The sequence below is a fragment of the Amblyraja radiata genome, chromosome 3, assembly GCF_010909765.2.
Source record: "Amblyraja radiata isolate CabotCenter1 chromosome 3, sAmbRad1.1.pri, whole genome shotgun sequence".
In the NCBI taxonomy this organism is placed as follows: domain Eukaryota; kingdom Metazoa; phylum Chordata; class Chondrichthyes; order Rajiformes; family Rajidae; genus Amblyraja; species Amblyraja radiata.
In genome coordinates, this window is record NC_045958.1 from 32333984 (window position 1) to 32348922 (window position 14939).

The 14939-nt window shown below is 42.0% G+C and overlaps 1 long non-coding RNA gene across 1 annotated transcript; it reads right to left on the reverse strand.

The window, feature by feature from the left end:
- Positions 1-2833: 2833 nt before the first annotated feature.
- LOC116970652 lies at positions 2834-12680 on the reverse strand. The gene is made up of 3 exons (XR_004411233.1): positions 12668-12680; positions 4666-4670; positions 2834-2866 (listed from the first exon to the last, which is right to left on the reverse strand). It is a non-coding gene; the product is annotated as an uncharacterized LOC116970652 (long non-coding RNA).
- Between the last annotated feature and the right edge of the window lie 2259 nt (positions 12681-14939).

The window sequence follows — 14939 nt, forward strand, 5'->3', positions numbered from 1 at the left end:
ATGTATGCTCTGGGTAGTGGCATTCTCCTGCTCAATGCTTGTGGGTTAGATATTACTTCCTGCCAAGCTGGAGAGGGTGCAGAGGTGATTTACAAGGATGTTGCCAGTACTCAAGGCCCTCCACTATAGCGTGCGGTGGAGCAGGTTAGACTTTATTCTTTGGAGGTTCGAGGGGTGGTCTGATAGAGGTGGATAAGATCATGAGAGGAATAGATTGGATAAGTGCACATACTCTTTTACCCCAAATATGGGAATCAAGAACCGGGGAACATAGGTTTAAGGTGAGGATGAAAAGATTTAATAGCAACCTGATGGGCAACATTTTTACACAAAGGGCGGTAGAAATATGGAACAAGCTCCCGGAGGAGGTGCTTGAGACAGGTACTATCACAATGTTAAGAAACATTTGGATGAGTATAAGATAGGTTTAGAGTGATAATGCCCAAACGGAGGTAGGTTGACGTGTAAATGGGGCATATTGATCAGCATCGGCAAGTTGGGCCGAAGGGCCTGGTTGCACACGGTAGGATTCTCTGACTATGACTCCATTCCAGATTCACGTTACAACTGATGGGTTATGAAGGTGAGGCTCAGAGGTTTCTAGTAAAACAAATGTTTCTTTTTCGCTTTTCGACTTCAAGAAAGTTGTATTATCTGCTAGATCCCTGTCTTAAGTACAAAAGCAAACCCCATCTAAATCAAATCGGGAGGGATGGAGAGGTACTGTAGACTGACACCCGGGACCAGTGAATGGATTGGCACGGGGAAGCGAGGGGGTAGGGGGGGGAGGATAAAGATGGGGAAAGGATTCCCTCCAAACGACTGATGGAACCATCAGTCGGACTGAACACTCCGTTCACATTTGGAAACAATAAATATTTCGGGCTTGCCTCCAGTTTGATAAACTCAAATTGGCTAATCGTCTTTTAATGTTAAAGTTGGTGGGTGGCCTCACTCCCCTGGAGAAGGGAGTGACAGAGAAACACCATTAATTCTGGGGCTTGCGGAGTCAAAAGATTCATCCATCTGTGGGGCGGCACAATGGCGCAGCCAGTAGGGCATGTTTCCGTATCGTATTTCTAAATCTGAGCACACAGCTTTATCGAACTGAGCTTCTCTCCCACTTCTGCCATGAGCACCGTTTTGAAGATCTTCGTCAACCTTCCAAAACCACCCCTGGGATTACTCTGTTATAGCGGACAATCGGCAATAACGGACACTATTTCCCCCACACACCACCTGGCTCATTATAACACGGGTTTAGTGTAATTCATTATTCTCTGTGGTACATTGATTGACGCGCTTGCCAGGAATTGTCCCACCCTCAGCTCTTTTCCAGCTTTCTCCCCATTCTACAATCAGTCTGAAGAAGGGTCCCGGCCTGAAACTTCATCTGCCCATGTCTCCCAGAGATGCTGCCTGATCTACTGATTTACTCCAACACTTTGTGTCTTTTTTTGATAACCAACATCTGCAGACTCTTGTGTCTACATTGATGTTGACCTGTGTAATGGGAGAGGAACATACTAAAATTTGTCTCATTTACACGTATGACTAAAGTGGCATATGGCTCATTCAAAAAACCTCAACTGTTTACGCATAGACTATAATAAGCACACAAATAACTCCACTTGTCATCACTACTCCTAATGTCAAATGCATTCACACACTACTGCATTCACACTTTGCATGAAGAGCCTGCAGCTAAAGTAGTTCAAGTGACAGCCACCTTCACTGCCACTGGCATTGCATCGCCTGCCCTGCTATTTAGCTGGAGGTTCTCCCACGGTGTTATATAATTCAGCGATAGACTCCCAAGGGAATCAATGTCCTCAAAGGCATTGCTTAAAATCTGAAACCTGTATTACAGCAACAAGAGTCTAATCTAGCAACAGATAGGGATTATTTTTTTCTCGAACAACAAGTAGAATGGGACATTGTATAAAGATATAGGTAGCAGGAGCAAATCCACTACCTGATGATCTTGGGATATTGGGATATTTATTAATGATTTCACAAAATTCATTTCCATTTACAACTCCTCGACAGTCTATACCTGCACATAACCAGACCGAGACAAGGCTCAGGCATGAGCTAAAAAGCATCTAGTAACATTGGTGCTCCAAAAGCACCTGACAAAAATAACCAATCCACCTATGTTAGACATTTAATGTATAACTATCGCACCTGACCAAGAAATCAGCATTGTGACCAATAAACACTGAGATAAACATTGTGACTATCAGAGCAGATCACAAATAGAGCACCCAGTGTCAAGTGACACTCTCTGACACCCCAATGCTTTTGCATAATTAAAGGCATAAGACGGTAACATGATGGAATACCATCCATTTGCTTGGTGAATGGAGGTCTAACTTTGAAAAGAGTCAACACTATCTGGGATGAAGCAGTTTATTTGATTGATATCTCATCCTATGCAGTTATAACCTCCCCCACAGGTGTACCAATGTTGTAATGTGTACTATTTACAGAATGCACTGTTGTTATTTCCCTGGTTGACTATTAGGGTATCTCCCAAACCAAGACGTGACCACCAAGGAGAACATGAGCAACAACTATATGGGAAGTGTGTAGGTGTGCAGATGCAGGTTTAAATCGAAGATAGACACAAAAAGCTGGAGTAACTCACGGGTCAGGCAGCATCTATGGAGAGAAGGAATGGGTGACGTTTCAGGTCGAGACCCTTCTTCAGACTATGCTGGGAACTATGGGACATCTTGATTAGAACGTGTCAGGGGTTATGGGGTGAACGCAGGAGAATGAGGTTGAGCGGGAATGGTAGATCAGGCATGATAGAATGACGGAGTAGACTTGGCCTATTTCTGCTCCTCTAACTTATGAACATCTGCAGGATCTCCTCCAAGTCACGCAGCATCCTGATTTAGAAGTACATTAACTTTACTTCATCTACACTGGACCTAATTCCTGGAAATATTTACCAGCAGATTTTAGGAAGTTCCGGAGCACTGAAAGCAATTAGTGATCAGCAATAAATGCTAGCCTTTCCAGTGACATCCACACCTTGAAAAGTAAATAAATAATGTTCCTCAGCAACGGATGCAATGCCTTTTGGTTAACAAAGGATTTAAAAAAAATTGACATCAAGAGATTATCATCGTCAAAGAACTACTACGATCTTTGGAGATTCATGGTGGTTAAGTTGCTTGTTAGTCCCTTCACTCATGTTGAAGGCCTAGCTCAAGAGTTTCTGATTAGTGGTAATGATAGGAGAGCAGCTAATAAAAGGAGCTTCTCACACAGTGCATATCCAAACAGCATCTTTTCGTAATTCTTTTTGAAGTAAAATTTGAATGAAAAATGACCATGTCTTGCATTTTTCCGGAAAAGTTCAACCCTTGGTGTTCATGGTGTTTAATTGCACGTTGTGATTCAGTAATGTCTAGTTATTAAAATGACTTGACCTGCATGGATCCTTAATGTTATGAAGATATATCCATCGTTACTGTTATCACAGTGTTGTGCAAAGAAATTGTTCTGAAGCAACTTGTGCACTAATGTCAGTTATTAAAATAACGCAACATTTTTTAGATTTAACCCATCTAATATTCAGATAGAACATTGGAAATCTAGTTCAAACTCAGTGTAGGAAGGAACTGCACTTGCTGGTTTACACTGAAGATAGACAGAAAATACTGGAGACACTCAACAGGTCAATGCACAGCTCTGGAGAAGAGGAATAGGTGATGTTTCATGCCAAGACCCTTCATTAGACCCTTCATTAGACCCAGCTTGACCTCTAAGCTGGCAATGAATGTCTCCTCTTTCTGCAGCAGTAAGGGCTCTGTGAGCAATGAATTTAGGCAATCTCAATCCCGTTCCTAATGGAAATGCCCTGAAAGCACAAAACTATCCCTAATTAACACTAATTGACGTTAAATCGATTATCTTCCTCCGAGATATCACAGGGCAGTGATTGCAAAACAAATATTTCCAGCGTTGAGACCTGAGATAAAGCCAGGCTGGAGCAAAATGTTGACCCCATTTAGTTGAACCATGGCTGACCTGTATTCTTCACTTGACTTTAATCGTTGCACGCTGTTCACCTAATAAAAATCAATCTGGAACAAAATTCTGATTGATGTAAACAGCTTCAATAGGGAAGCATTCCAGACTTCCAACTAAAAGAGTGCTTCCTAAATTTTACTTCTGAATGTCCTAAGAATTTCAAATATTGTATCTATTTGTTTTATTGAACTTATTAATCATAGATTACAGAACAGTACAGCACAGGAACAGACCCTGTGGCCCACAGTGTTTATGCTGAACATAATACCAAGTTAAACTAATCTCCTCTGCCAGCATGTGATCAATATCCCTCCATTTCCTGCATATCTATGTGCCCATCGAAAAGCCTCTTCAATGCCACTGTAATTGTTTCATTTCTTTATATTTTAGACTTTAGAGACACAGGGTGGAAACAAGACCTTCAACCTACTGAGTCTGTGCCGACCAGCAATCGCCCCGTACACTAGCACTATCCTGCACACTAGCGACAATTTATAATTTACAGAAGCCAATTAACCTACAAGCCTGTATGTCCTTGGTGTGAGGGAGAAAATCGGAGCACCTGAAGAAAATCCACGTGGTCACAGGGAGAACATACAAACTCCATTCAGACAACACCTGTACTCAGGATTGAACCCGGGTCCCTGGTGCTGTAAGGCAGCAACTCTACCACTGCACCACTGTGCTGTCCCAGCATCTTTAAACTTTCATGTAACTTAGGTAACTGTTTGCAATACTTTGGATGAGCTTTTATTCACCTCCAATATAATTTGAAATAAAACCGTCAGAGTTAATTACTCATTTGTGAGACCGGTGTATTTTTAAAAAATATTTCCCCAATTACAATCTACAAATATAAAATTAGGGACTAGGACCCGTAAGTTGTAAACTTCCCGAACGTTACAACAATGCACAATTAAATCAAGAGACTATTTTGAAGATAACAAAAGTTGCCCATTTACTTATTTCTAATGGTTACGCTGAAGCAGGCTCTGAATCAGGTTCCCATCACAACCATCTGCAGTTCAACTCTCTTCCAACAACAGTACTAGCTAAAGATAATGTTCGTGCTACAGTACCACTCAGTTCATTTTTCAACTACGGAAGTACCGAGATCATTACAGAACCTTCCAGATTCTTTATTCTTAAAATTTTTCTGAGGTAATTTTGAAATTTATTTTCCAATGATGGTATTCCAGCTTTAGATATTCTCCCTAACTCAGTACTGGAGGCTTGAAAGGTGATACTGAACTCCAGAATGGGACCTAATCGATAGAGTTGACAATAAAAGCATGGGAAACATGTTGTGGGCTAAAGGTGAATATCAAGAAATTGATGGTAGTTATTTTCTCCATGTCCTCTGTTTTGCAGTCTTCTCAAAATCAAGATGTTGTTAAAAGCATTTTGTGTGTACAATTATTCGAAGTGGCTTTTAAAGTGCTTTATCAACCTACAATTACTGCTTTACCCCCCCCCCCCCCCTGAAAATGCATTTGGACTGTAATTCTATCAGAAACATTTCTCCATTGAGTCTGCTCCACCATTCAATTACAGCCAATCTATTTTTTCCCTCTGAACTCTATTTTCCTGCTTCCCCCCCCTACCTTTTGACACACCTTTCAAAATATCCAATGTTTTGACCTCTGCAGCTGTCTGTGGCAATGGATTCCACAGATTCACCATCCTCTGGCTAAAGACATTTCTCCTCATCTCCATTTTAAATGTATTTCCTTTTATACTGAGGCTGCACCCTCTGGTGCTAGATTCTCCCACCACTGAAAACATTCTCTCCACATCGACGTTATCTTGGCCTTTCATTATTCGGTATGTTTCAATGAGATCTCGATCTGCTTCTCATTTCATAGTTGGGACTTCTTCAAAGTGATTATCTGCTTATTTATTGATGACACCAAGGTTACTGAATGCCACGGATCCTTTTGATCAGATGCCCGAGAGCAACCAACATTTGCCAAGACCAGAGACGGCTCGATTCTTTGTGTATGGTTTCAAGGTCAGCTAGAAATGCTATAATTGAGAATTCATCACAAGTCAACTCTCTTTATCTCTTTGCAAATTGTGCTTGACAATGTGCTTCCCAGAAATTTCTATTTTCAATTATCCGAAACCCTGTCTGTCCTTGCTTCTGGAATGACCACTTATGCAACTGAACATAAACCAGAAAACTATATGTTTTATTTACCCTTCAGGCTTTTGCAATTCTTGAAGCCAACCTAATCAAAAGAGAACTGATCCATCGCTGGCCAGATTTTAACAGAATTGAGATTAAATAATGAAGGGGCACAGTCATGCACTTGATATGCACCATAGTCCATCAAATCAAATACAAAAATTAAAGCTTATTGTCAAGATAGATTTAGGTTGCTTAGAAAACAATCATAAACCTCCTCCATATTTTTTGCATAGTTACCCCTCACAACTTTTTAAGTTAATTGCTTTGATATCTACATTTTAAGCAGCTTAGGAATGTTCCAAATAAGCAATTTTAAAGCTGACTGGCAAAGGAATCAGATTATTTATTTTGAAAATAAAAAAAACACAAGTGGTTAGGATGCAGCTTCTGAAAGGGTGGTGAAGTAGGAGAAAGTTAATGGCTGACTTTCTAAAAGGGAATTGGATAAATATTTGATGAGGAAAAAAAATTAACAGGCTGTGGAGAAAGATCAAGGGAGTAGGATTATTCAGATATCTCCACTAAGAGCCAATGGTGGTTCAATGGGCTGAATTGCTCTCCATCAGTGTCATTCTTTAACACCATGCAAGCAATCTTTATAATGGGCATCAATTATAAAATAGGAGGTAAGTTTAATAATTCTGTTGTTAAATAAAAAAAATATTTTAATTAAGTATAGCTTTAAATTTTATATAAACACAAAGTACTGGAGTAACTCAGCGGTTCAGGCACCTCTAGAGATAAAGTATGGGTGACATTTTGTGTCGGGACCCTTCTGCAGACCGAAAGAAGGGTCTTGACCCAAAAAGTCACCCATCCTTTTTCTCCAGAGATGCTGCCTGACCAGCTGAGTTACTCCAGTACTCTGTCTATCTTTGGTATGAACCAGCATCTGCAGTTCCTTTTTACACAGCTTTAAATGTTATTTTAAGCATTTGGTGAGTAGTTTCTGTAGAAACTGGTGGTCAACATATTTATTTTGCAGATTCTCATGTCTGGTCATTAGAGCCACAGAGTCATAGAGCCCAGAACAGGCCCTTTGGCCCTACATCACTAGCTGAGAGACCTTGGAATGCAAGTACATTGTTCCTGCTGAGCTAGTCTTATGTGCCTACATCTGGTCCATATCGCACTAAACCTTTCCTACTCATGTACCCGTCTAAACGTCTATTAATGATTGTAATTGTATCCTCCTCTACCACTTCCTCTGGCAGTTCATTCCATATCGGCACAAACCTCTGTGTAAAAAAGCTGCCCCTCAGGTGTCCTTACACTTACCTTAAAACACTTTTGTTTTAGACGTCCCTATCATAGGAAAGAGGCTGTGATCATTAACCTCATCCATGCCCTCTCATCATTTTATCATCATATATATATTATATATAACTATTAAAACTCTTCATTAGTTTGTATGTTTGTTGGTTTTCATGTCAGTCATATTTCCTCCAAAACCCGACGCCCTAACGGAGAAACTTTTACATATTCCGGTAGAGATTTACCTCATGAATTCAAAAATCTCCTCATCTGAAAATGTGATTAATTATTTCCTGAGTTTTATTTTACTAAAATCGTTTTAAAATATAACTGCTGCATGACGTTACAATGCCTTTGATCCTCGTGACCAGCTGCGCAGGCTTTTCAATACGCAACCAGTTACGTGGGTTGAAGCCCGTGAACACGTGTTCAAGTCATCCAGCGCGCTCCGCTGGGCTTCTTGAAGTTCAACCACATGGCGGCGGCGGTCCTTATTGCAGAAAGAACGAGCAAGTGATATGTGAAGAGATATGTGAAGAGGAAATATATATCTAGATATGTGATCTAGTATATCTAGATATACTAGATCTAGATATCTAGATATATCTAAATATGTGAATAGGAAAAGATTAGTTAAAACAAATGTAGGTCCCTTGCAGTCAGAAACAGGCGAATTGATCATGGGGAGCAAGGACATGGCAGACCAATTGAATAACTGCTTTGGTTCTGTCTTCACTAAGGAAGACATAAATAATGTGTTGGAAATAGCAAGGGACCGGGGATTAAATGAGATGGAGGAACTGAGTGAAATCCAGGTTAGCCGGGAAGTGGTGTTGGGTAAATTGAATGGATTAAAGGCCGATAAATCCCCAGAGCCAGATAAATTGCATCCCAGAGTATTTAAGGAAGTAGCCACAGAAATAGTGGATGCATTAGTGATAATTTTTCAAAACTCTTTAGATTCTGGAGTAGTTCCTGAGGACTGGAGGGTAACTAATGTAACCCCACTTTTTAAAAAGGGAGGGAGAGAGAAAACGGGGAATTACAGACCAGTTAGTCTAACATCGGTGGTGGGGAAAATTCTGGAGTCGGTTATTAAAGATGGGATAGCAGCGCATTTGGAAAGTGGTGAATTCATTGGACAAAGTCAGCATGGATTTATGAAAGGTAAATCATGTCTGACGAATCTTATAGAATTTTTCGAGGATGTAACTAGTAGAGTGGATAAGGGAGAACCAGTGGATGTGTTATATCTGGACTTTCAGAAGGCTTTCGACAAGGTCCGACATAGGAGATTAGTATACAAACTTAAAGCACATGGTATTGGGGGTTCAGTATTGATGTGGATAGAGAACTGGCTGGCAGACAGGAAGCAAAGAGTAGGAGTAAACGGGTCCTTTTCAGAATGGCAGGCAGTGACTAGTGGGGTACCGCAAGGCTCAGTGCTGGGACCCCAGCTATTTACAATATACATTAATGATCTGGATGAGGGAATTGAATATAACATTTCCAAATTTGCGGATGACACGAAGCTGGGGGGCAGTGTTAGCTGTGAGGATGATAGGAGGCTGCAAGGTGACTTGGATAGGTTGGGTGAGTGGGCAAATGCATGGCAGATGCAGTATAATGTGGATAAATGTGAGGTTATCCACTTTGGTGGCAAAAACAGGAAAGTAGACTATTATCTGTATGGTGGCCGATTAGGAAAAGGGGAGATGCAACGAGACCTGGGTGTCATGATACACCAGTCATTGAAAGTAGGAATGCAGGTGCAGCAGGCAGTGAAGAAAGCAAATGGTATGTGAGCATTCATAGCAAAAGGATTTGAGTATAAGAGCATGGAGGTTCTACTGCAGTTGTACAGGGTCTTGATGAGACCACACCTGGAGTATTACGTACAGTTTTGGTCTCCTAATCTGAGGAAAGACATTCTTGCCATAGAGGGAGTACAGAGAAGGTTCACCAGACTGATTCCTGGGATGGCAGGACTTTCATATGAAGATAGACTGGATAGACTCGGCTTGTACACTCTAGAATTCAGAAGATTGAGCGGGGATCTTATAGAAACTTACAAAATTCTTAAGGGGTTGGACAGGCTTGATGCTGGAAGATTATTCCCGATGTTGGGGAAGTCCAGAACTAGGGGTCACAGTTTAAGGATAAGAGGGAAGTCTTTTAGGACCGAGATGAGAAAATCATTTTTTACACAGAGTGGTGAATCTGTGGAATTCTCTGCCACAGAAGGTAGTTGAGGCCAGTTCATTGGCTATATTTAAGAGGGAGTTAGATGTGGCCCTTGTGGCTAAAGGGATCAGGGGGTATGGAGAAAAGGCAGGGATGAGATACTGAGTTGGATGATCAGCCATGATCATATTGAATGGCGGTGCAGGCTCCATGGGCCAAATGGCCTACTCCTACACCTAATTTCTATGTTTCTATGTTTCTAAGTTCTGCAGATCCCAGGGTCACCGTAGGTCATCGGCTTGCTTTTGAATCATCGCCATCTCCCCCCCCCCGTTCGTCTGTCACGCTTGTTAGTGCGCTGCCGGCCCTCCGCTGTTTTTCACAGTCCCCAGAGCGCTGTGGGCCTCGCTCTGGTCAACGACGCCCACAGCCTACCTCGGGCCTGACTCCTGATGGGAGGCTTGTGCTCTACGACTTCGGTAGCTGCTGCCTCTACACCCCCCCTCTCCCTCCCTCCCCCCCTCTCCCTCCCTCCCCCCCTCTCCCTCCCTCCCCCCCTCTCCCCCCTCTCCCCCCTCTCCCCCCTCTCCCCCCTCTCCCCCCTCTCCCCCCTCTCCCCCCTCTCCCTCCCTCCCCCCCTCTCCCTCCCTCTCCCTCCCTCCCTCCCTCCCCCCCTCCCCCCCTCCCCCCCTCCCTCTCCCCCCCTCCCCCCCTCCCCCCCCCCCCCCCCCCCTCCCCCTCCCTCTCTCCCTCTCCCCCGCCCCCCCGCGCCCCCCCCCTCTCCCCCCCCCTCCCCCCCCCTCTCCCCCCCTCCCTCCCTCTCTCTCTCTCTCTCTCCCCCTCTCTCCCCCCTCTCTCCCCCCCTCCCTCTCAACCCCCCTCCCTCTCAACCCCCCTCCCTCTCAACCCCCCTCCCTCTCAACCCCCCTCCCTCTCAACCCCCCTCCCTCTCAACCCCCCTCCCTCTCAACCCCCCTCCCTCTCAACCCCCCTCCCTCTCCCCCCCTCCCTCTCCCCCCCTCCCTCTCCCCCCCTCCCTCTCCCCCCTCCCTCCCCCCCTCCCTCCCCCCCCTCCCTCTCCCCCCCTCCCTCTCCCCCCCTCCCTCTCCCCCCCCTCCCTCTCCCCCCCTCCCTCTCCCCCCCTCCCTCTCCCCCCCTCCCTCTCCCCCCCTCCCTCTCCCCCCTCCCTCTCCCCCCTCCCTCTCCCCCCTCCCTCTCCCCCCCTCCCTCTCCCCCCTCTTCCTCCCCCCCCCTCTTCCTCCCCCCCCCTCTTCCTCCCCCCCCCTCTTCCTCCCCCCCCCTCTTCCTCCCCCCCCCTCTTCCTCCCCCCCCCTCTTCTCCCACCTATTCTTGGCCCACTTTCCAGCTGTTCTCGATCATGTAGTAATCTTGGATAATTTTCTTCACCATCCATTATATCACCAATTTTTCATCATCAGCGATTGTAATCACCGTGTCAACTACAATTTCATCCAGATGATTAATATATATACCAAACAAATTTCACTTGCATTTGTCATGTGTATTAGTTTTTTTAAATCTGGCTGTGTTAATAAGCCATGTTACCTTGCTCTGATTTGTATGGTTCTATCTCTTAAGTTCTTGTTTATCAGCAAGTGATTCAAAACTTTATGAACCAGGGTTATGTATACAGGAAATTCATATGGAATGCAAGACTGAATTAACTTGTATGAGTCCTAATTTGCCAGATTTGTACGATATCAGACTTTAGTTATGAAAGGGTTGATAAAATGTCTGAGGAAAAAGGGATATTTTACTGATGAAGTGACACTTGTAACAGTATGAAATAAAAACAAACTCCTGGAGGAATTCAACAGATCAGGACAACATCTGTGCAGGGAATTGGACAGACGACATTTTGAGTCAGAATTATTCTTCAGACTGAACAAATGTCCCAAGCTGAAATATCATCTGCCCACTTACCTCCACAGTTCTGCCTGACCTGCTGACTTCCTTCAGCAGTTTGCTTTTGTCTTGAGATTCTAGCAGCTGCAGCTCCATATCTCTAACGGTATTAAATATATTGCATTGCAGAATGTGTTCATGGCATCATTCCATTATAATTGTAAGGCCTCTTCCAATATGCCATTCTACTGAGAACATAACAAATCATTCACTGGGAGAAGGATAAACATCTCGAAAATAACTTTTTATTGGCAGTTTCAAAGAAGAATATGCCGATCCCAATCTAAGCCATTATCTTCTAATTGGAGGTCTTCCAATTATTGTATCACCAGAAACAATCTTCGTGCAGCAGATGGTATCAACTTTCATTAATTGTGTAGAATGAGTCGGAGTTCACATTTTGACAATCCATGGTCAGTTCAGGATAGAAGGGTAATGTACCTTGGCATAAACATGAGCCAGTGGACTGAGAGTTAATTGAAAGAACCTCACAACATATGATAGAAAGGTCAGTCAAAGCATTTTCAATTTTATGTTGAGACAGATTTAACAGATGGAAGCTATATGACTGGGTGGCCTAATGAGCACTAGCATTAATAAATCACAGTAAGCAGATCTACATCCAAATCAGCAATACCGTCATATTTTTAAATTATCCAGTAAGTCCTTCAAGGGAATTATACTGGACAAGGGGAATGGATCATTTTGGGTTGGGAGTTAATGAAAAAAATATGAATCATTCTCACGCTAATGAATGTACAGCCTAATAGAAAACCAAATATTACTCTTGGTTTTTCTCTTTATCATCATGGAAAGTATGTCATTACATTTTCTCAAATATGTACGGAATCACAAATTACATCAACCAGAAAAAATAGCTCCTTGGTTCTACCCTTGTCTAATCACTGAATTCCCAAGCCAACTGACTGCTTCCTGGTCTAATTCAAAAATGATGAAAATGGTTCCGATTTTTGCGGTGGTTTAATTGCTCTGCAGTTATGCATTCAAAGTGCACCATACACAGAAATCATCCTCTCTGCTTCTATCACATGCAGATGTTGAAACGAGGTAATGAACAAATCCACGTGTCTTCAATAACACCAATTTATGGATCAAGAAAAGCGTTAACATTACTTCAGGTTCTAAACCTGGTTAGGGCTCAGAAGTCCAACTTAAAGTCTCGGAGGATGAAAGATAATGTAGGCTCAATGCCACTTCAGTATTTCAACATTGTATCTTGCCCGTGTAATAGAAGCTAATACAGCAGAGTCTTTTCAGAGGCTCCATGTTTCAAATGAGACATGAAATAATGACTATTTGCCTCTTTGGGTTTCTTTGAGGGAACACTGGAGAATTCTTATAGTCAGCACTTCACAGAGAAGCCAAAGGCTATATCTGATGATTAATCAGGAATTCACAGCTCAGCGGGTCAGGCAGCATCTCAGCAGAGCATGGAATCAGGAATTTCATTCGTTTGACCTTGTTTTGCAGGTGAAGGATGTGATAAATAATAAAAAATTATGATAATTGTCAAGGAATTCAAACAAAGTACAAAACGTGTTGGAAATGGAAAATAATTAAAAACAAAACTGCTGAAAACACTCTGCGAGCCAGGCAGCCTCTGTGCAAAGAGAGACAGAGGAAATGTTTCAGTTCCAAGGTCGTTCATCATGACATGGGAGTGTTGATACCAATGGCATTCTTCTAGATAATTAAATAACAACAGCCAGGGATGCATTGGTTTTCCCATTCTCTGCAGATGGTTATGTATCATATTGCAAAGCTAACCACAAGGAACTTCGCATCCTTATTCAGCCTCATTTTATGCAGTCAATATCACTCGTTAATGAAGTACATCACTGCTTTATTGCAATACTGAATTTAAATTAGCTCAGTGCCTGCCAATAAGTAATTTTGTCCGTAAATGATCAAAAGAAACTAATCCAGATTATTTTGTGAATCTTTCAAAAGCCGCTTCATTTCCCCCAATACTGAATCATTCTGGCTGGCTCATGATCACTGCTATCAATCATAAATGCTACTTGAGAATGGTGTACATCTTGTTTGGTGGATTATTTGTTTATTGGCCTCTAACAGCACTGAATGTATTACCTTTCTACAATGTCCCGTTCTTCAGTATTGCTCAACCATAATGCCTGACCTATTATCTGTGACTCAAGATGATATTATTAATCTGTAGCAGTGGTGAATCTTTCTTGAAACTTTTTGCTGATAAAAATATTTCTTTACCATCGAAAGAATTTTTCGTTAATATTTAAATTGGACAGGAATGGATTTGTCTTTCTACATCCGCATTACACATTGCCAAATCCATGCAATGGCCACAAATAGAATGAGAGCTTCAAGCAGTATTCATCCCCAGTATATTCTGCTTTGTTTCCGAGAGCTAGTTCCCAATCACCAATTCCTGGATATTCTTTAGCTGCATTTCTGAGATGTTTTAATGTGAAATACAAATAAAAATATTTGGATAATTTCTAAAATTCGTATTAATTTTTTCTCATCTTGTCATTTCATAATATCACCATCCAATGGTTCCACAATTTGAAACATCAGATACTGATTTCATTAAACCTCACAGCACATGTCTATATACATCACCGTCAAATCAACTATTTTCATTCTCTGGGTTTGCTTATAGCCGCCTAATTCATAACCACACAAAGACACTTTGGAAATATAGGAACTATTACTCAATGAATGCTTTTGTCCTGACTGGTGCTGGTAGAGTGGATAAGTGCATTCTTCATGTGCACAGCATTACAGGGTACAAGGTAAGGATATAAAATATGAGCTTGTGAATGGGAACGACCATAAAAGGATTGACATAAATTGAATTTGAAGTGTAAATATGATGCATGGTGGTACAAACTAGTATACATTTTCACAATCAAAACCGAGCAAGATCAAAATGCAGAATCTCACAAAGTTCAAGACTTAGTACTGTAATTAAAGACAATGGTGCCAGTGATGCAAAGCAATACAGCGAAAGTAGCTACAGTGAAAATCATTTGATTTTAGTTACATTATTTTAATCAATAATGAACAAATATGGTGTCACGTCTAGACATCATGCAAATTAACATGAAAACAATCCAATCAAATCCTAAATCAACAAGATTAATGTAAATTATAATCCGCTGCAGCGGTAGATTAAATGCTTCTGTAACAAACTGACTGGGTTTACAGTTGCAGCCATCCTCATTACCAATGGCTTGGACACTGTTTAATCATTTGCATCAACTGATTTTGTACTTATTTTCATTGGTCAATATACTTTCCTATTTTGAACATTGAAGAAAAAGGATAAAAGTCC